We start from the raw sequence: 23,586 nt of genomic DNA, 5'->3' as shown, positions 1-23,586 counted from the left end.
TAGACCACTTTTGGGGACTGAGAACCCAATGCCCACCTTCAACAAGAGCAATTATACTTTCTTTTGTTTCGTATGAATGTTTCCATATAAGATTTCATGCGGAGAACAAACAAGCAAATAGCCTATACTGATAATAGGAATTGAGTGTTTACTTTATACCAACCCTTGTTTCAGTCATTTATTCTCACACCAATACATCCTTTACAGATGAGAAAACCGAAATTCAGGGAAATTATGTATTTGCCTGCAGCCCATAGCTATAAAAGTAGCAGTGCTGAACTTTGGACCCAGACAGCCTTGACCCCAGAAACTATGCTCTTTTATGGTATTTAAGCTGACTTCAGCAGAAACAAGATCTTACTTGTGACATGTTACTTCGGGCATGTGCAGCCGCTGGCGCTAAGTGTTGGCTAAAGGATCCTGATGTTAAGTATGTGCCTGGACTTTTACAACCCAATAGGCAATATTTAGAAGAGACATCGAAAGAAAAGGGTTAAATAGACCGAAATACAGACCAGGCGGTCCAGGAGAACCCCAGAACTCTCATGCCTGGAGACCGGCCACAACGCAGCTTTAAACTTGCCGCCGCCACCAGCCCAGCCCAGCCCCGCTTCACCTGCTCAGGCCCCGCCCACTGCCGTTGGCCCCGCCCCGGCCCCGCCTCTCCGCCCTGGACAGTGCCAGCGGCGAGCGTTTTCCCTCGCGCGCGGTGGTCCCAGCGGTTGTTGGGCCTAGGCCGGTTCCCGCAGCAGCAGGTAATGCTGAAGGAATCGCAGGTACGGTCCATTTTTCTCGACTCTCTCCCTTTTCAGGCCCTTGGGCACTAGCCCCTCGTCTCCAGTGGTCATTACCTTCCCGTAGCCCTAGAAATGCCTTTCCTCACGCTTCAGTTAAAGGGAGCAAACACCTACCCCTTTGCCAGACGCTGGGGAAACAGTCACAGACATTTTTCTCCCCTACCTGGCACATTTCTTTCGTCCCTCATCCCACCTCTTTCTTCGTTATTCTTCCCCTTCCTTTTGTTTCTCATTTTACTGTCAAGCAAGACAGGTTGGTCAGTCAAGACTGCCTGCAAAATTAATTTTATTAAGCACTGACTCTTGTACAAATAGTGAATATATGCAAATCCCGCATATGTTTCTCTCAATTAGAGATGTGTTTCGGTAATGGTTGCTGATCCAGAGAAGTCTCTTCTCCCCGCGCCCCTCACCCCCACCTGTTTCTGTTGGCTTTATCGCAGTGGACAAGCACTTTAGCTCAATGCTTTTGAAGGATTAAGGCCAGCTGTTGCACAGGTACGGCTGGTCGTGTCAGGCACATGTTTCAGGAGTGTGTATAAGAGCTCTGCAGGCCCATACAGGCCCCTGAAGTTCCTTCCTCTAGGTTTGTCTTTCTTTATGGCCTATGAAAGATCAGATGGGGTAATGGAGAGTGGGAATTGGCCTGAGTGTCACTGAGGAGCTCACAGGTTCTCCCTGACATTTCGTATGGTTAGTAGGATTGTTATTGTGCAAGAGAAGTGATAGCACTTATTACTGTCACACCTTAAGGATTTGTGCCCCCAAACATGTAGTCACTAGGTGCCTCTGAAAAGGGCATTCCCATTATTACTTTCTGTATGTACCAGAATTTATACTACTGTTTTTGTCAGTTGGCTCTCACTTGTCATGACCTCCTGCCCATTATCAGACAAAAGGAGAGAGGCAGGTGCACCATTAGCAATATATAAAGTAACATTTTTAGAACACTTCTCATTTTGTACATTATTTTCATACCCATCTTGTTTATACACTTCTATGAGATAGAGATGCTTAGCAAAACTCCATTTTGCTGAAGATGGAACTGAACACTGAGATGAAACAGTACCTGAGACGTAGTATAATATACATTCAGAAAGTATTAGTTGAAGGGATGAATAGTTGAGGTTCACAAGGAGCCATGTCTTATTTGCCTTGGTATTCCCTGGACTTCAAGGTAAGTTTGGCAGTAGTAAGCCCAAAAATGTGAGTTAGACTACATGACTTACTCAGGGACAAGCATTCATCAGATATTTTTAGGGAACCTGTTACTTTGACAGGCATTATAAATACAATGGAAAGCAAGACTGGCAAGGTTCCTGTTCTAATGGAGCTTAATTCTAGTGAAGGTAGTAAATAAACAGGTAAACACTATACGAACAAGGAAGTTTTAGATAATGGTAAGTACAGTGAAGAAGTAAAATCATGTGAAGTGAGAGAGATTGGGGAAAGTGTTACTTTAGACAGTGGTTAGGGAAAGCCTCCCTGGAGAACTGACATTGTGCTGAGACCTCAGTGATATCAAATGAAAGCCAACCATGGAAATACTAGGGATCAGAGCACTGCAGATAAAAGGAATTCCAATTGCAAAAGCTCTAATGTAGGAAAGAGCTTGGGTTTTTCAGTGGATGTTATCAAGACTGCCATAGCTGGAACATGGAGAAAATGGTACAAGGTGAGCTTGAAGAAATGGATAGGGACCAAATCTTGTATGGCCTTGATTAGGCCCTGGGCATCTACTCATGTAATAAGTTTGGAATTTATTTAAAGTGGGTAAGAAATCAGTAGGGCATTTCTTAGAAGGGAGTGATATAATCTGGTTTATGTTGTGAAAAGTTTGTTCCACCTGTTAAGTAGTGAGTGGGTTGTAGGGGTTGGGAGCAACATTAGTAGCAGAAGACAACTGAGATATACTCTACTTGGAGGCAGAGCCTGCTAAGACTTGCTAAGTTTTGAATATAGAGATGAGGAAAAAAAGAGCTTAAGAGGATATTTACCATATACCAAATGAAAAAAACTAAGGAAGAAATGTGTGTGGGAGGTGGAAAGGTATTTTTATTTTATTCACTTTAAGTTTGGTGTGCTTATTAGAAATCTAAAATAAGTTCTGAGTCCTGAGTTCTATGTAAGGGACCAAAGGTACAAAGTTGAGAGTTAGCATGTAGAAAAACTACCTAGGGAATGTGTGCTCTCAGACAGCATTCCAATGTTTAGAAGTAAAGAAGAGGGGGAAAAGTAAGCAAAGGACATGGAGAAGGAGAAACCAGTAAAGTAGGACAAAAACCCCAAAAGTGTGGTGACTTAAAAACCAAAACAAAGTGTAGCCAATGCTATTGAAACATGCTGAGAGTAAAATAAAGAGATCTGATCATTGGATTTTGGCAACACATAGTGGTTATGTGCCTTGACAAGCACAATGAAGAGCAAGTGTGATGTGAGGAAATGGACATAGCACTTACAGACATCTCAAGATCTTTTTCTGTGAAGAAGAGCTGAAAATGGGGTAATAAAGGGATATGTAGTGTCAAAGTCAGATTCTTAAAGATGGGGATACTTAAGTTTATTTTTAGACTAATGGGAATGATCCAGTTGAGAGGGGAAAAATATATTATGAGAGGATGTATCATTTAGGAGTGATGTTTTTAAGAAAACAAGAGAAGATGGGATCCAGGGAATATGTAGAAACATTGGTTTAGGAACATGATCATAAAATTTATAGGAATGGAAAGAAAGGCAATAGATATAGGTAGAGAGGCAAACACTTGGGTAGATTTAGTGATCAAAAAGTGGGAGAGTTTCTGCTTGATATTCCCTTTTTCTCAGGTATAAAGTACAAAGCAAGATAAGTAAGGAGAGAGGAGGAATCTTCAGATTGGAGGTTTAAGGAAAGAAGGTAGGAAAAAGTCATTTTGTAAGGAACATCAATCATACTTAGTCTGTGCACGCTGCTGTAACAAAAATACCATAGGCTGGTGGCTTATCAACAACAGAAATTTCTTTCTCACAGTTCTAGAGGCTGGGAAGTCCAAGGTCAAGGTGCTGGCAAGTTAAGTGTCTTGTGAGGGCCTGATTCCTGGTTCATCGAGGACTGAAAGGAGCAAAGGAGCACTGAAGGTACCTATTATAAGAGCACTAAACCCTCATGGTCTAGTCACCTACAAAATGTCCCACTTCCTAATACCATCATATTGGAGATTAGGATTTCAGCATGTGGATTTTGGGGGGACATATCCAATCTATAGCAGTATTAGAGAATCATAGCTGGGCAGGATTGAGTAGCCATTTGAGATTTGTGGTCTTCTAAGTGCCTGTTGGAGACAGGAAAAGATCATGGGAGCCAAGGAGATCAAGAAACTGAAAGACCAAAGTGTTGAATGGAGGGACTACCTGAGTTTTAGTGGTTAAGTTTGTACCTAAACTAGTCCCTGAGCTCAGGTATTCTGTTTTTCCAGCTCAATGAGTAACCTTTTTACTATGAAATGGTTTGGAAAATTACTCTTTTGTGCCACCAGTTTTCCACATTTAAAAAATGTGGCCTGAATTTTTTTTTTTTTTTTTTTAAGCTGGAAACAGGGAGAGACAGTCAGACAGACTCCCGCATGCGCCCGACCGGGATCCACCCGGCACGCCCACCAGGGGCGATGCTCTGCCCACCAGGGGGCGATGCTCTGCCCATCCTGGGCGTCGCCATGTTGCGACCAGAGCCACTCTAGCGCCTGAGGCAGAGGCCACAGAGCCATCCCCAGCGTCCGGGCCATCTTTGCTCCAATGGAGCCCTGGCTGCGGGAGGGGAAGAGAGAGACAGAGAGGAAAGCGCGGCGGAGGGGTGGAGAAGCAAATGGGTGCTTCTCCTGTGTGCCCTGGCCGGGAATCGAACCCAGGTCCTCCGCACGCTAGGCCGACGCTCTACCGCTGAGCCAACCGGCCAGGGCCTGAATTTTTTTTTCCATATATCCAAATTTTAGATTTTCATAGGCTGGTGCTTCTGTCTCTATTGTCTCTATAATATTTACCTGTTAAATATTTGGGTGTGTCTTTTGTGTGTGTGTGTTTCTTTAACCACTTTTACCAATATATATTTATAGAAGTATAAAGTCTACCCTTTAAATGATAAAAGGAAGATGAAGGATGAAAGTTGGAAATCTTGCTGCCTGTAGAGCTGGGATGACCGGTAACAAGGAGACGTGATTTGTATTCACTCTAGTAACAACAATAACAGATGGTATCTGAATAACCTTTTACATGTTGCGCTATGCATTTTTCACTTATCTCATTTGATTTTGTAACTACCTTTTTCAGATGAGGAAACTGAGGCTCAGAGATGCTAAGGGTCTTCACCAAGGACACATACTTAACAATTCTTACAGTTTTGTTAACACATACATATTCTTACAGTTTCTATATTTTTCACTATAGTAATGTGCCTCTGCTCTTTTTTTTTAATTTTTTAAAAATTTTTTTATTTATTCATTTTAGAGAGGAGAGGGAGAGAGAGAGAGAGAGAGAGAGAGAGAGGGAGGGAGGAGAGAGAGAGAGAAGGGGGGGAGGAGCTGGAAGCATCAACTCCCATATGTGCCTTGACCAGGCAAGCCCAGGGTTTCGAACCGGCGACCTCAGCATTTCCAAGTCAACGCTTTATCCACTGCGCCACCACAGGTCAGGCTGCCTCTTCTTTTTTTACACTCCATTGTATCCAAAGTGACATCAAAGAAAACTCTGCTAAGTAGAAAGTAATAGCTGGCTGGAGGCCTCATACAGTGAGAAAACTTTTGTATGTGTTAAGAATACAGCAGTTAATGAGATTAAATACTTATCTGCCTTCTATTGTGTTAAGTAATACCAAGAACACAGAGATGATTATGAAATCAGCGCTAGAAACAGATGGAACTGCGAGTCACTAAGAAGCATTTCTTGGACCTCTCCCAATACCATATATGCTTCCACAATACCCTGTATGAGTTAATTCTACATACAGAGGATAGTACCAGTTTCAAAGAATATCAGTAAAATAAAAGAATGATGATAGTTAAATGAGCAATTTTAATAGTGGGGTCCATGCTGTCATAAGGGGTGGACACTGATAAGGATGCATGCTTCTGCAAGAATGACTTTTAAACTGATGAAGAGTTATCTGGGCAAAAATTAGGAGTGTGGGGTTGGAAGACAGCATAAAGAATGTATAAAGTCTTAGAACTTTGAAGCATGGCAGGTTTGAAGAACTAAATTTTACTATGGCTAAAGTATAGAATACCAAGTGAAGAATGAGGAGATAGCAACAAGATTAGCTCTTATTACAAAGAGTTTAAGGAGCTCGGATGTTTTCTTCTATAGGAATATTAAGCAGGAAATTGCCATAATCACCCTACCATTTTTTTAAAATAAATCTACCTTTTAAAGTTTTTATTTATTAATTTGGGAGAGACAAAGACAGAAACATCTATCTCTTCCTATATGTGCCCTGATCGAGCATCAAATCAGCAACCTCTGAACTTTGGGATAAAGCTCTAACCATCTGAACTATCCGGCCAAGGCAGTCGCCCTACATTTTAGATTATTCTGCATTGTGTAAATTATAACAGGCAGGACCAACACTGGAGGTGGGGAAGAGTTGGAAGGCCATTACAGTATTTGGGGAGAGGGGATGCTTATGGCCTGGGCTGGAGAGGTGGCAGTTTATATGGAGAAAATGGGCAAATTTTTTAAATACTTAAGAGCTTGTATAACATGATTTAGTAACTCACTGGATATCAGCAGGGAAGGGGAGGCAAGAGAAGGAATGTTTCCTCTATTTCTAATTTGAGCAACTAAATTATGGCTTCAGTCTGTGAAATAGGAAATTCTCTGAAGAAGGAATAGATTTGGTGGGGAAAGGTCTTGAGTTCAGTTGTGCAGATACTGAGTTTAAGATGCTTATTTTAAAAATCAGGTAGTGATATCCAAAAAGTAATTGAATATTCTAGTTAGAATCTCAAGAGAGCTTCACTAGGTCAGGATCATCATCACATTGGTCATAATTGGAACCATGGGAGTAAAATAAATTTCTTAAGAAAAGCCCAGAGTCCCTGGCCAGTTGGCTCAGTGGATAGAGTGCTGACCCAGCATGCAGACATCCCAGGTTTGATCCCCAGTCAGGGCACACATGAGAAGTGACCATTCTGCTTCTCTCTCCCTCCCTCTTCCCCTGCTCTCCTTTTACCCTCTTGCAGCCAGTGGCTAGATTCGTTCGAGTGCCAGCCCCAGGTGTTGAGGATAGTTCGGTTAGTCTGAGCATTGGCCCCAGACAGGGGTTGCCAGGTGGATCCCAGTTGGGGCTCAGGTATCTCACTATCTCTCCTCCTCTCACTTAAAAAAAAGTATATAGAGGAGAGAAGAGAGGAGGGGAGGGGGAGGAGAGGAGAGGAGAGGAGAGGGGAGGAGAGGAGAGGAGAGGAGAGGAGAGGAGAGGAGAGGAGAGGGGAGGGGAGGGGAGGGGAGGAGAGGGGAGGAGAGGGGAGGGGAGGGGAGGGGAGGAGAGAGGGGAGGGGAGGGGAAGGGAGGGGAGGGGAGGGGAGGAGAGGAGAGGAGAGGAGAGAGCATAGGCAAAGAGGGGAGGAGGGGAGGGGAGGGGAGAGGAGAGGAGAGGAGAGGAGAGGAGAGGAGAGGAGAGGAGAGGAGAGGAGAGGAGAGGAGAGGAGAGGAGAGCATAGGCAAAATCCTGAGAAACCCCAACATTTCAGGGATGGAGAGGAGAAGAAAGAGTCTGTAAAGAAGGCCAAGAAAGGACAACCAGAGAGGTAGTAGGAAGGTAGAGCAAATGATAAAATGATGTGAGTATTCAGAAGGGAGAGATGACTTCCAGTTTTGTGGTGTACCTTGTAGGAAGCTGTACTTGGAACAACACTTAAGCAGTAGATGTAGCAGGAAGGTATTCCAAGCAAATAAGACAAGCAATGCCTGGTAGAACAATTAATAGTTTCATTTGACTGATATGTAGGGTCAGTAGTACTAAAGAGAAAGTGGACAAGACAATTTTATACCATGTTGTGGAAAACCTTGGATTCTGGGTAAGTTGGTAACTTTATTCCTTAGGTGAGAAAAATCATTGTTTGGTGCTAATGTAAGGACAAGAATATAACACATACCCTGAAATACCTTACCACTATGTTGTAAAACAAGATCTATGCACCTGAAGAGAATAAAAATTGAAGCTGATATCTGATTAATGAGACAAACACTAAATATATACTATAGGAATTTTAACAGTAGCAAAGTCAACTTGAATTAAAGAGTAGTGTAGCCCAGATATGTCCTGATTAAATAATAATGCCAGCTAGTCATCATCTTTAAAAAGAAAAGATCTAGTTTGAATGCTCTTAATAAAGAATATTTGCTTTGTGGATATAGCTCTCTTTATTCAGAAAGACTGAAGTTGTTTTTAGTTGATGGTCTTTGATGTAAACTCAAAAAAAGTTCTTTATCTGAAAGGCAACAATAGTTCCAAAGATTCTAAAGCAATACATACGAACACAAATATTGATGAATTTGCTTTATCTAACATTCATTTAATAAGTACATGTTTGATATCTTTGATGTGTCAAGTGATGTACAATGCCTGAGGGCATGTAATACATATTCAAACAAATGAGTTCAAATTTCAGTTCTTCCACTTTCAATGGAAGGAAAAGTGTTTTAGCCTCACTTGGAATAGTTTGTACTTAACTCTATATACATTGTGATTTTTTGAAGAAAAGGTCAGTTATTGTGTGGCAAATTGTTAATTCTACTGTAAAATTTAATTGGTATTTCTAAAATCTATAGTTGGGAAGAATGTGATGAACGATTTTAAATTATTTAGCTAAGCCACAAAGTGAATGATCCACATTTAGAGGACTAAGAATTGGCCATAAATTTTTGTTAAATAATATGTGATAGAGCTACTAGATGTCACTATTGCAAAACATTACTCTAAAAGGATAAGACCTCGTGCCACCTGACCCCCAAACCTGTAACACAATATATAGTTGAAGAACACACAGCAGGAAAAGACAAGAACCATTTCTATTAAGGGAGATACATATGAACATATATATGATATTTATATAAGATATAGTTTCCAAATAGCATTTTTTCGCATTTTCTCACCCTGTTTATTAGTAGGTTTATAAGGGAATGGAAGCATTGATAAAACTAATAAAGACCTTATATCACCTGACATTCTCCCTCCCTACACCATTCTATAGGTTTGGAATTGAAGTAGAGAGAGGTGAAGTGACAAGAAATTTACTCAATATTATATAGCAAATTAAAAGCACAGAGTATGGTTTGCACAACTCTTTTAACAATATCACACTGCTCGTGATTAATATGTGCAATTAAAGAGACATTCTAATAGACCAATGGAAATTGAACCTCTAAAGCCATAAAAATTTTTCATGACTTTAAAAACAAAGCTTATATATGGTTATAATGGTGCATATTTATAATAAAAATTATCAGTTGAATACCATCGCTTTTGCTACAAACTATACAAACATCTCACTTTATTCCTGTAATTGCAGAATGTGTGTGTGTGTATGTGTATGTGTATTGTGAGAAAAGTAGGTTTACAGTTGTTTATATGGAAAATAACACCATAATTAATAAATAATAAGACAAAAATAGAGTTTTGCATACTCTCAACTATAAACCTATTTTAGCCCCACGCTGTATTTTGTAGCATTCTGAAAAGGATTTTAAGAGGGTTAGTAAAATAAATATAGCATAAATTTTTTTAAAAGCTGAGGTGATCATAAAGGTAAGATATTGAAACACAAACCACTATAAAGTATTCCTCTTGTTAGTATACAAAAAATATGCCACAATTTCCTGTAAACTTACCATATTTCCCCATGTATAAGATGTACTTTCATTTTGGGGTTCAAAATTTGAGGAAAAATGTATTACAAAAGTTATTGAACTCAAGGTTTATTCATCATAAAATTCATACAACTCCTCGTCACTGTCAAAACTCCCATCCATTAGCTTGTCCTCATGATGAATCACTGTCTTCAACAATGAGCATGAAAAAGCAGGAAATCTACAACCACTGTATAAGAAGCACCCAGTTTTTACACCACAAATTTTTCAAAACACTGTGTGTCTTATACATGGGAAAATACGGTAAATTTGGTTGGCTATCCTCAAATTTGATTCTGCTTTCTTTAGCTGTAAACACAAAGTAAGAAGAGTAGATGGTACTATGACCTTTATAAGATGATGAGATATTGTAATGTATCCAAGATCATACAACTAGTATATTTCTATTTTAAAACCCTCATTTTTTCCATTATGCTAGCTATCCAGATAACCAATAAGAGAATTCCTAACAAGATACAGTCACTGTAATGTTTATATACCTGGATTACCAATATTATTTCTGAATTATACAGGCAGGCTCTTGTCTATATAAAATTTATTTAAAATAATTTCACAGAGCTGTTGACAAGATGTTTTTCTATGAAGAAGTTGAACCCATAGAGTAAGTTATTTAGAGAAAGATAAAATTTGAGTTTAGGCCCTGGCCGGTTGGCTCAGTGGTCGAGTGTCGGCCTGGCGTGCAGGAGTCCTGGGTTCGATTCCCAGCCAAGGCACACAGGAGAGGCGCTCATCTGCTTCTCCACCCCTCCCCCTCTCCTTCCTCTCTGTCTCTCTCTTCCCCTCCCGCAGCCAAGGTTCCATTGGAGCAAAGTTAGCCCGGGCGCTGAGAATGGCTCTGTAGCCTCTGCCTCAGGCGCTAGAATGGCTCTGGTTGCAACAGAGCAATGCCCCAGATGGGCAGAGCATTGCCTCCTGGTGGGCATGCCGGGTGGATCCTGGTTGGGCGCATGCGGGACTCTGACTGCCTCCCCGTTTTTAGCTTCAGAAAAATAAAAATAAATAAATAAAAATGGAGTTAATTTATCTTCATTTTAAATTTTAAAATTTATGTTAAGGAAATAGGCATTTTAAAAATTAGATGAGAAAAAAGGAGTCCAGGGTAAGAAAGAGGTCTGAAAGAAATAAATATGAGATGTCTAGGGTGAAGAGGAAAGCAGACAGCCAGTATTTAAAAAGAAGGAAAGGGACAATGCCTCACCTGCTTCTGATCACATTACTCAAGTATCCAGTTTTCCTTCTTCAACTTCCTCCATTAAAATTGTACCCCAAAATCAATCCTAGTCAAGGTCCTAGTTCTTCAAAATTTCCATTCTTTAAATTTTTTTCTGTAGGAGCAGCATCTTTTTCTAAGTTGTCCTATGGATTCTTTGTATGTCTTCGCAGCATAATTATTAAGGATCTTAATTCATTTTATTTGTTTTATTTTTCTTAATATATTTGAAATACTTATTTTAGGTGTAAACGTCTCCTACTCTTCTACCAAAGATGCCTTTCTTGTTGTCATATTGAGTATCTGGCATTTTTTTATTCTTAGCTGATTCAATATTTATTCCACAAGTATTTATTAAGTATCAACATTTTCTAGCTACTACACTGCTCACAAAAATTAGGGGATATCTTATTACTTCAAAATCATTGTGAGCAGTATATGTAGATCAAGAGTAAAACAAATACAATCCCTTCTCTGATGGAACTCACAGTTTTCCAATTCCATCCAAGATGAAATAGGCTTACTACAACCTCTTTACCACAGCTCACACCAAAACCTCTAGATAAAATGCAAAGAGCAGCTACCTGAGATCTCAAAACTAAACAAAAGCAGGTAGATTGTAAAAGAGAGTCAAAACTACAGGTGTGAATTTCTCTTGTACTTGCATCTTAGACCTAAAAAGGTAGGCCACAGTCATGCAGCTACATGAGGATAGCACAGGAGATAAAAACTATCATGGAAAACCTATATTTATGGCCTGAAAATCTGAGGGAATTGGATCCTATATTCCAAAGAAAATGTGAGGAATCGTTGTTGTTGTTTTCCTTTTGCAGCTTTCCCCCAAGGGCAAGCCCTATTTGTGGCATTATGTGTTGGTAAAACTCAGAGAAAAATGCCATCTGACCAGAGAAACCAGGAAGAGATCTTGAGAGACATAGAGTGGAGTGGGGTGCAGATTCAGGAAAGGAGAAAGCTGAAGAAAGGGGTTCCTTAATTTTCTGTGTGAACCTAACGTAGTGTTTTGGGTCACTTCCAGCTAAGCATGTATGAGACAGGCCCAACGCAGCACAGCAATGGCTTTAAGAACTGGAGTACAATAACCAAAATTTATAAAGAACTTGTAAAATTCAACACCAGGAAGACAAACAATCCAATCAAAAATGGGCAAAAAAAAATGAATAGACACTTCTCCAAAGAGGACATACAGATGGCCAATAGGCATATGAAAAAATGCTCAACATCACTAATCATTAGAGAAATGCAAATTAAAACCACAATGAGATATCACCTCACACCAGTCAGAATGGCGCTCATCAACAAAACAACATAAGTGCTGGTGAGGATGTGGAGAAAAGGGAACCCTCCTGCACTGCTGGTGGGAATGCAGACTGGTGCAGCCACTGTGGAAAACAGTATAGAGATTCCTCAAGAAATTAAAAGTGGAACTGCCTTTTGACCCAGCTATCCCACTTCTAGGAATATATCCTAAGAACACTATATCACTGATTCAAAAGAAGAAATGCATCTCCATCTTTATGGCAGCATTGTTTACAATAGCCAAGATCTGGTATCAGCCCAAGTGTCCATCAATGGACAAGTGGATTAAAAAGCAGTGGTACATATACACAATGGAATACTATGGGGCCATGAAAAAGAAGGAAATCTTACCTTTTGTGACAACATGGATGGACCTGGAAATTATTATGCTAAGTGAAATAAGCCAGGCAAAGAAAAATATATATGACCTCACTCATTTTTTTTTTTCTGAAGTTGGAAACGGAGAGGCAGTCAGACAGACTCCTGCATGCGCCCAACCGGGATCCACCTGGTACTCCCACCAGGGGGCGATGCTCTGCCCATCTGGGGCATTGCTCTGTTGCAACCAGAGCCATTCTAGCGCCTGAGGCAGAGGCCACAGAGCCATCCTCAGCTCCCGGGCCAACTTTGCTCCAATGGAGCCTTGGCTGCGGGAGGGGAAGAGAGAGACAGAGAAGAAGGAGAGGGGGAGGAGTGGAGAAGCAGATGGGCACTTCTCCTGTGTGCCCTGGCTGGAAATCGAACCCAGGACTCCTGCACGCCAGGCCGACGCTCTACCACTGAGCCAACCGGCCGGGGCCTGACCTCACTCATTTGAGAAATCTAATGAGCAATGTGAACTGAGGAGCGAAATAGAGACAAAGCCGGGATCAAAGGGACCAGAGGGAAAGCAGACAGAGGGAAAGGGGATTAGAGGTTGGGATCAGAGAGGGGAAAGAGATTGGTGATATTATATATACATAACACAGCGTTATAGAGAGCAGAAAAGCAAATCCTGGAGGGAAGGGAGAATGGTATTGGGGGGAGGGGGTCAAGGGGGATGTTGAGTAGAACATGAGGGTGGGGGGATGTATTCAATAGGACACTTGAATCCCTGTAAACACAATAAATTAGCAAGAAAAACAAGAAACTGGAGTAGGGATTTCAAGATGACTGCCGGGTAGATGGAAGTTACACTCACCTGCTCCCACACCCAAACTGGATTCACAGCTAAATTATAGAGCAGTCAACCTGAATAACCAACTGAAGGCTAGCTGAATTGAGATATAATAAAGATTTGCAGAAGCCCTGGCCTGTTGGCTTAGTGGTAGAGCATTGGCCTGGCGTGCAGAAGTCCCAGGTTCGATTCCCTGTCAGGACACACAGGAGAAGCACCCATTTGCTTCTCCACTCTTCCCCCTCTCCTTTCTTTCTCTCTCTTCCCCTCCCACAGCCAAGGCTCCATTGGAGCAAAGTTGGCCCGGGTGCTGAGGATGGCCCATGGCCTTCACCTCAGGCGCTGTGGATAGCTCCAGTAGCAGCAGAGCAACACCCCAGATGGGCAGACCATCGCCCCATGGTGGGCATTGCCGGGTGGATTACGGTCAGGTGCATGCGGGAGTCTGTCTGACTGCCTCCCCACTTCTCACTTCAGAAACAAACAAACAAACAACAACAAAAAAAAACAAGGCAGAGATGCAGAAAGGTTGGCCTCCACACCTACAGGTGGCAGCTGAAAAGCCAGATGTTATTATGGTTGCAAAACTCCCTCCCCCAGAAATGTGGGGTTTCAACTCCATGCAGGAATCCCTAACCCAGCACAACAGAGACCAGAAAAGGAGCCCGCATAGCATCTGGTGGTGAAAATCAGTGGGGATTCAGTCCACCTTGGAGAGTAGGGAGTTTGCTGGAGACCCAGATGCTACCTTCCCAGAAAGGAGCAATCCCACTGTTACAGCACCAGCTTGGGGAGTTCACTGCCTAGTCCTCTGATTGCTGGCAAGGCCACTCTGCTGTGCTCAGATTCTGCAGAGGGGTTCCCAGCTGCACCCCTCAGTGACTTTGGGGGCACTCTTTGTCTGGGAAGGCTGTTGGTGGAGACTCAGACAGTCTGAACTGTGTGGATTTGGAAAGGAGAGCAGTCTTTCCCACCTCCAGCACACAGCCAACACCCCCCACCCCGACCTGTTGAATCACTGAGCCAGTCCATCCTGCTAAGATCAGTCAGGGGGATCAGAGTGCTGTGCATATCTGGAACTTTCAGAGCACAGACCAGGGACCTTTGGAGAGACTTTTACCTGGGAATCAGGTGGGGAGGCTTTTGTCCTGAAATCAGATGGGCAGATGCTGAGTTGTGTGGCTACATTGCAGGGCATATGGGTGCACTTTTATCTGCCCTGTAAGCTCAGCTTGTGCTATACTGGGAAGGGGAAGAAGTATGCACACCTCTCCTACAAGCTTGTGGGCACCATCCTCAGTGAAAGACTGTTTGGATCTGCCCTTCCAAGCAGAGATACTGTGCCCTAAGTGAGCTCAGTTCCACAGAAACTGAAGAGAGACAGAAGGAGAAACAGAAGGAGAGCTGCTTGGAGCTGGGACATTCAGAGGCTGGAGTCTGGGACTAGGACAAAGTGCTTGGCTCCCTCCTGGAGACTGGGTCAGCATCACCCTTAACAGGAGAATTTTTTGCTCTCTCCTACCAAGCTCTGTGGCTCCACTTGGCTAAACTTGCTCCTGCAGAAGGGTGACTGGCTGCACCCTACCTGAACCTGTGGTGTATCCCTCCTGGGGCAGCTACAGTTGGAGGCTGTGGCAGAAAATGAATGGTTCAACTCTAGAGTAGGGGCCACTTCCCCTTCATTGAGTGCCTTACCATATGACCCCCCAGTAAGGGACCCACTAGTCCTGTCCTCCTAACCCTGGCTGCCTCACCCTACTGAGCTCAGAAACTGTGGAAGAGTCTGTGGGCTGCAGCCAGCCTGGATCCACTCTACAGTATTTCTTCAGAAGGCCTTAGAGGAAGACCAGGCAACTTCAGAGGGAGGCACAGTAGCTGACAAGTGGAGGCGGACCTCAGGGAGGCCTAGACGTTTTACAGATCTGCCCCCAGCTCTAAACTGGAGGAAGCTGCCCCTTGTACACCAATTGACCCCTCCCATGCACACCCAGACCTTGTAGATGTAGCCACAAACAGTGACTAGAATGGTAACTCCAGACAAGTATCCTAAGGCCAGCTACACACAACACCTGACATCAAACTGTACCCGACCCCACCCAAGTAGACCCAAACCCAGCACAACCAGTGATGGCCTTCAGATCACACTGGAACCTGACCTAAGTAGCCACACAAGTGGCATACAGAAAGGGGTATTCAGGAAGGCACTAGACACCGTATCCTGCTGGGAACAACTCTGCTTCAGGGGCAGCCCCTGCACAGCAACTCATACAAGGGATTGAGGCTTGTCCTTAGTCAGCGGCCTGAAGGGTTAACTACCCATGAAAGGGCCAACAGCATTTAAGACTCAAGTACAACAGGAGGGTCACATAACCCCTAAGAAACATCCGTGGAGCACAGAGGCTCCGGTGAGCTAGAAGAGTGTGCCACTACACCCAAAAGAGCACCTTCTTCATAAAGTCATCATAACTGGTTTGGGAGGCACAGCAGATCTACCTAGCACACAGAGACAAAATGGGGAAACAAGGAAATATGCCTCAACTGAAAGAACAAGAGAAATCCCCAGAAAAAAAATTAAAAGAAATGGAAGCAACCAAGATACCAGATGCAGAGTTTAAAACTATGGTTATAAAAATGCTTAAGGACCTTAAGGGAAGAATGGATGATCTCAGAACTTAAAGAGATGATAATATTTGAAAAGGACATAGAAACTAAAAAAGAGAACCACTCAAAAATAAAAAATATAATATCTGAAATTAAGAATACACTAGTAGGAATCAACAGCAGGTTAGATGAAGCAGAGGATCAAATAAGCAATTTAGAGAAAAAGATAACAGTGGGCACCCAAACAGAGCATCAAAAAGATGAGAATTTTAAAAAATGAGGAAAGTGTAAGGCACCTTTGAAACAACATTAAACATAACAACATCCACATCATATGGGTACCAGAAAGAAAAGAGAGTGAGCAAGGGGTCGAGAACCTATCTGACAAAGTAATAGATGAAAACTCCCTAACCCTGGTAAAGGAAAAATACACAGAAGTACAGGAAGCACAGAGAGTCCCAACCAACATGACCCCAAAGAGGCCTACACCAAGACACATCATAATTAAAACGCCAAAGGTTAAAGACAAGGATAGACTGTCTTTTAAAAAGCAAAAGTAAAACAAGTATTGTAGCAAAGAAGCTCCATAAGGCTTCCAGCTGATTTCTCAACAGAAAACTTTAGGTCAGAGGGATTGGCATGAACTATTCAAAGTGAAATGTTAGAGGGTCTGTTTATGAAGAAGAAAGAAAAGAATAAATTAGCAGAGAGACGAACATAGGTATAAAGACTAAAATGGCAATAAATAAGTACCTATCAATAATAACCTTAAATGTAATTGGCTTAAATGCTCTAATCAAAAGACATAGGATAGTTGACTGGATAAGAAAACATGACCCATACATATGCTGTCTATGAGAGACCCACCCCTGAACAAAAGATTCACACGGACTATAAGTGAGATGGAAAAAAATATATTTGATGCAAATGGAAACAAAAGAGCTGGGGTAGCAATTATTATTTAAGACAAAATAGACTTCAAAACTAAGGCCAGCATGACCTGTGGTGGCTCAGTGGATAAAGCATCAACTTGGAATGCTGAGGTTGCTGGTTCAAATCCCTGGACTTACCTGGTCAAGGCACATACAGGAAGCAACTACTGCAAGTTGATGCTTCCCACTTCTCCCCTCTCTTTCTCTCTCTCTCTAAAAACAAAACTAAGGCCATAACAAGAGACAAAGAAGGTCACTACAAAATACTGAAGGGGTTGATCCAACAAGAGGATATAACCCTTGTAAACATATATGCACCCAACATAGCAGCACCTAAATACAGAGGGTCCTCAGGTTACAACACATTTCCATTCTTACAACAGTGATGTAACCTGAATTTTGGTGTAAGTCGAAACACATCCTCACCTAAGTCACTTACCTAGCCTAACACAGTTGTAAAATCATATTCTAGAACATAAAAACACAGGAAAAGGAAAAGGACATAAATAAACTGCACTGTGTTCTGCATATTTCTCCACCGCACACAACCAAACTAGTTCACCCACGTAGTCTGTAAGAACAGTGCTAATGGCACAAGCCAAAACACTCACATCTCAATTTTTTAAAGTTTTTAGGGGAGAGAGTGTTGTAAACTTGAAAAGTTGTATGTTGAGACTGTTGTAACCTGAGGAGCCCCTGTATATAAAGAAAATCTTGGTGGAAATTAAGAGAGCAACCAACAGCAATACAGTCAGAGTAGGGGATTTTAACACCATACTGACATCCGTGGATAGATTTTTCACCCAAAACGTTAACAAGGTAAAAGTGGCCTAAAGTGACACACTGGATTCAATGGACTTAATTGATATTTACAGAGCATTTTATCCCAACGCAGCAGAATATATATTCTTTTCAAGTACATGTGGGACATTCTCAAAGGTAGACCACATGTTAAGACACAAAATAAGTCTTAATAAATTCAAGAAAATTGAAATCATATCAAGCATCTTCTTTGACAACAATGATATGAAACTAGAAATCATTACAATAAAAAAAGCTGAAAAACATTCGAACACATAGAGGCTAAATAGCATGTTATTTAACAATGAATGGGTTAATAATGAGATCAAGGAAGAACTCAAAAGTTACCTGGAGACAAATGGCATGACCAAGTGGTGGCAGACTGGATAGAGCATCAATCTGAGACATTGACACAGGTTCAAAACTCCAAGGTTGCTTGCTCGAGCGCAGTCTCATATGGCTTGAGCACAGCTCACCAGCTTGAGTGCAGGGTCTTCGACTTGAGCATGGGATTATCGACATGATTCCACAGTCACTGGCTTGAGCCCAAAGATCACTGGTTTGAAGCCCAAGGTTGCTGGCTTGAGCAAGGAGTGACTGGCTCAGCTGTATACCCCAGTCAAGGCATGTATGAGAATCAATGAACAACTAAAGTGACACAACTATATGTTGATGCTTCTCATCTCTCTTTCTGTCTATCTCTTTCTGTCTCTCTTGCTCTTGCTAATTAACCCTTTGAGTAGTACAAATGTTCATGTACATCCTTCATCCTTGTGCTTCCTGGCAATCCAGAGTATGAGGTAATAAAATTTTTTATTTTCAAAATGTGTAAGGCAACATTAAAAAAAGGCAAATGTGGCCCTGGCTGGTTGGCTCAGCAGTAGAGCATCAGCCCAGCATGTGGATATCCCAGGTTTGCTTTCCAGCCAGGGCACACAGGAGAAGAGCTCATCTGCTTCTCCACCCTTCCCTCCTTTCCTTTCTCCTTATTTCTCTCTTCCCCTCCAGCAGCCAAGGCTCCATGGGAGCAAAGTTGGCCTGGGTGCTGAGGACGGCTCCATGGCCTCTGCCTCAGGCAGTAGAATGGCTTCAGTTGTAACAAAGCAACGCCCCAGATGGGCAGAACATCACAGCCTGGTGGGCTTGCTGGGTGGATCCCGGTTGGGCGCATGTGGGAGTCTGTCTCTCTGCCTCCCCGCTTCTCACTTCAGAAAAAAAAAAAGGCAAATGTATGTTCTTCTTATTTCCATACATTGGTTATTAAAGAAACATGATTTTAAGTTAATAATACTGTAACTGGAACTAATTTTATTTCTTGGAAATAAAAACTCACTCCTAGGGGTCAGAGAGCATGAAAAAAACTCACTAGTCAAAAGGTTAAAAAAAATGGAAAAAAGAATGTTACCTGGAGACAAATGAAAATGAACACGCAACAATCCAAAATCTATAGGACACAGCGAAAATAGTCCTGAGAGGGAAGTTCATAGCATTACAGGCATACCTCATGAAGCCCGAAAAATCCCCAATGAAAAAATCCAAACCTACACCTAAAATAATGAGAAAAAAACAACAAAAAATGCCCAGAGTAAGAAAGAGGAAGGAAATAAAGATTAAAGTGAGAATAAATGACATAGAGACTAAAAAATAATTCAAAAGATCAATGAAACTAAAACCTGGTTCTTTGAAAAGATAAACAAGATTTCCAAACCTTTAACAAAACTCACAAGAAAAAAAGAGAGAAGATCAAGTAAATAAAATCAGAAATTAAAGAGGAGAAATAATAACTGATACCAAAGATATACAAAGAATTGGAAGAAAATGCTAGGAACAGTATATACCAACAAACTGAACAACTTGGGTAAAATAGATAAATTCCTAGAAGCATAAAATCTTCCAAAACTGAATCAAGAAGAATCAGAAAAGCTGGACTGATGGTTTGCAACTAATGATACTGAAGCCGTAATCCAAAAACTCTCAAAAAACAAAAGTCCCAGACTGGATGGCTTCACAGTTGAATTTTACAAAACTTTAAATAAATACACTTATCCTTCTCAACTATTCCAAAAACTTCAAGAGGAAGTTTTTTTTTGTTTGTTTGTTTGTTTGTTTGTTTGTTTTTCATTTTTCTGAAGCTGGAAACAGGGAGAGACAGTCAGACAGACTCCTGCATGCGCCCGACCGGGATCCACCCGGCACGCCCACCAGGGGCGACACTCTGCCCACCAGGGGGTGATGCTCTGCCCATCCTGGGCGTCGCCATGTTGCGACCAGAGCCACTCTAGTGCCTGAGGCAGAGGCCACAGAGCCATCCCCAGCGCCCGGGCCATCTTTGCTCCAATGGAGCCTTGGCTGCGGGAGGGGAAGAGAGAGACAGAGAGGAAAGCGTGGCGGAGGGGTGGAGAAGCAAACGGGTGCTTCTCCTGTGTGCCCTGGCCGGGAATCGAACCCGGGTCCTCTGCACGCTAGGCCGACGCTCTACCACTGAGCCAACCGGCCAGGGCCAAGAGGAGTTTTATGAACTAGCATTATCCTAATTCAAAAACCAGATAAAGACAAAGAAAGGAAACTATACAACAATATCCCTGATGAACATAGATGCTAAAATCCTCAACAATATATTAGCAACCCAAATCCAGCAATACAATAAAAAGTACATTCATCATAATCAAGTGGGATCTATATCAGGGACATAAGATTGATACAATATTTGCAAATCAATAAAATTATACATCACAAAAACAAAAGGAAAGGTAAAAATCACATGATTATATCAATAGCTGCAAAAGCATTTGATAAAATCCAGCTCCCATTTATAATAAAAACTCAGCGAAGTGGGAATAGAGGGAACATACCTCAACATATTAAAGGCCATATATGACAAACCCACAGCCAACATCATTCTCAATGGGCAAAAACTAAAACTGTTTCCCTTAAGATCAAGAACATGCCCTGGCCGGTTGGCTCAGCGGTAGAGCGTCGGCCTAGCGTGCAGAGGACCCGGGTTCAATTCCCGGCCAGGGCACACAGGAGAAGCACCCATTTGCTTCTCCACCCCTCCGCCGTGCTTTCCTCTCTGTCTCTCTCTTCCCCTCCCGCAGCCAAGGCTCCATTGGAGCAAAGATGGCCCGGGCGCTGGGGATGGCTCTGTGGCCTCTGTCTCAGGCACTAGAGTGGCTCTGGTCACAACATGGCGACGCCCAGGATGGGCAGAGCATCGCCCCCTGGTGGGCAGAGCGTCGCCCCCTGGTGGGCGTGCCAGGTGGATCCCGGTCGGGCGCATGCGGGAGTCTGTCTGACTGTCTCTCCCTGTTTCCAGCTTCAGAAAAAAATGAAAAAAAAAAAAATCAAGAACAAAACAGGGATGTGGCTTTCACCAGTCTTATTCAACATAGTACTGTCATTGTTCACAGATGACATGATAATGTACATAGAAAAACCTAAAGACTCCACCAAAAACTACTGGAACTAATAAGTGAATTCAGCCAAGTAGCAAAATACAAAATTAATATTCAGAAATCAGTGGCATTTTTATATACCAATAATGAACTATCAGAAAGAGAAATTAAGAAAATGATTCCATATAGTATTGCAAAAGAAAATGTATTTAGGAATAAATTATCCAAGAATTTAAAAAGCTATACTCAGAATATAGAATATTGAAGAAAAAAAATGAAGAAGATACAAATAAGTGGAAACGTATACTATATTCATGGATGAGAAGAATTAACATCATTAAAATGTCCATACTACCCAAAGAAATGTATAGATTTAATGCACTTTCTATTAAATTAACAATGGCATATCTCACAGATGTAAAATAAATATTCCAAAAATTTATATAGAACCAAATAGACCACAAATAGCATCAACAATCTTGAGAAAGAAGAACAAAATTAGAGGTATTCCACTCAGTGGTCAGCAAACTCATTAGTCAACAGAGCCAAATATCAACAGTACAACAATTGAAATTTCTTTTGAGAGCCAAATTTTTTAAACTTAAACTATATAGGTAGGTACATTCCTTATTGAGGTAGCACCCACACGTGGTATTTTGTGGAAGAGCCGAAGAGCCGCCTGTGGCTCGCAAGCCGCAGTTTGCCGACCAGGGCACTAGCTGATATCAGACTATACTAGAAGGCCATTGTAATCAAAACAACCTGGTACTGGCATAGGAACAGGTATGTAGATCAACGGAACAGAAGAAAAAGCCCAGAAGTAAACCCACACCTTTTGGTATATTAATATTTGACAAAGGAAGCCAGAGCATACAATGGAGTAAAGACAGTCTCTTCAATAAATGGTGTCAAACTCAACTCAGCATGTGGGCCGCAGAGCAAGATCACAGCCGTTCGGCGGGCCGCACTAGGTCTACAAAAGGCAACTGTTATGCAACACTTTTCAGTGTCACAAAACGACCAGAAACTGTAGTTCGTGGATTAGTCTGCGGGCTGCAAAAAATTGTTTGGCGGGCCGCGAGTTTGAGACCTCTGGGTAGGGAAAATTGAACAGATAGGTGCAAAAAAAAGTGAAACTAGACCACCAACTTACACCACACAAGCATAAAGTCAAAATGGATAAAAGATTTTAATATATGGTAAGTCATGAAACCATAAAATTTTAGCAGAAAACATAGGCAGTACACTCTCGGACATTTTGTAGCAATATTTTTTGCTGATATACTTTTCAGGGGCAAGAGAAACAAAAGAAAAATAAACAAATGAGACTACATCAAACTAAAAAGCTTTTGTATAGCATAAGAAACCATCAACAAAATGAGAAGGGAACCACTGGTTGGGAGAACATATTTGTCAATGATACATCTGATAAGGAGTGAATTCCCAAAATGTGTAAAGAATTTATACAACTCAACACCAGGAAAACAAAACAAAAATCAATTAAAAAGTGGGCAAAGAGGATATACAGATGGCCAGTAGTCATATGAAATAATGCTCAGCATCACTAATCACCAGAGAGAGGCAAATTAGAGCCTCAATGAGATATCACCTCACACCTGTCAAAATAGCAACCACCAACAAAGCAACAAACAAGTGCTGGCAAGAATGTGGAGAAAGGGGAACCCTCCTGCACTGCTGGTAGGAATGCAGATTGGTGCCACCACTATGGAATACAGTATGGAGCTTTCTCAAAAAAATTAAAATGAAAACTGCCTTTGGACTCAGCTATCCCACTTCTGGGAATATATCCAAAGAAACCCAAAACACTAATTTGAAAGAATATATGCACTCCTATGCTCATTACAGTGTTATTTACAATAGCCAAGATCTGGAAAAGCCCAACTGCCCTCCAATAGGTAAGTGGCTAAAAAAGCTGTGGTACATTTACACAAGAGAATACTACTCAGCCAAAAAAAGAAAAAGGAAATCTTAGCTTATTAACAATTAATTTCTGGTCTAACAGCTACTGATAGGTAGTCATTCTAATGACAGGTAATAATTATGATATTTCTTTCAACTAAAACGGAATTTACAGAAACTGAGACATCTATTTTATCAAGTTAAAAAATGTTATTTTCAGCTTACTGTCATAAATTAAGTTATGAAACTTTATAGGATTTTGTTCACTAATATTTTACTTCATGAAAGTGAAACAGTATTGGTAAAGCACCTAGCATATGGTAGATACTCAAATGTTTCTTTTCATTAAAATTTTTCATTATTAAAATTACTTGCCTTTTAAAAAAAGTATAAATACTTAAAACACTAGTGGGGTTGGTCTTACCAAATATCTAAAAGTTAAAACTTGAAATCTTTCATTTTTCTCCTCAACAGTAATTCAAAAATTGAAAGATATTTTTAAGACAAAGATACTCTCGCTACAATCAAAAGCAGCAAAGATCCTGGAAAGGTAGAAACAACA

The 23,586-nt window shown here is 41.5% G+C and overlaps 1 long non-coding RNA gene across 1 annotated transcript; it reads left to right on the top strand.

Moving 5' to 3' along the window:
* The first annotated feature begins 672 nt into the window (after window positions 1-672).
* LOC136405280 (uncharacterized) lies at window positions 673-23,586 on the top strand. The gene is made up of 3 exons (XR_010751498.1): window positions 673-776; window positions 3,805-3,911; window positions 23,499-23,586. It is a non-coding gene; the product is annotated as an uncharacterized lncRNA (long non-coding RNA).

This window comes from Saccopteryx leptura, chromosome 5, assembly GCF_036850995.1.
Source record: "Saccopteryx leptura isolate mSacLep1 chromosome 5, mSacLep1_pri_phased_curated, whole genome shotgun sequence".
Classification (NCBI taxonomy): domain Eukaryota; kingdom Metazoa; phylum Chordata; class Mammalia; order Chiroptera; family Emballonuridae; genus Saccopteryx; species Saccopteryx leptura.
Note: the sequence above shows the minus strand (reverse complement) of the source record. Positions and strands in the feature narration are given on the sequence as shown.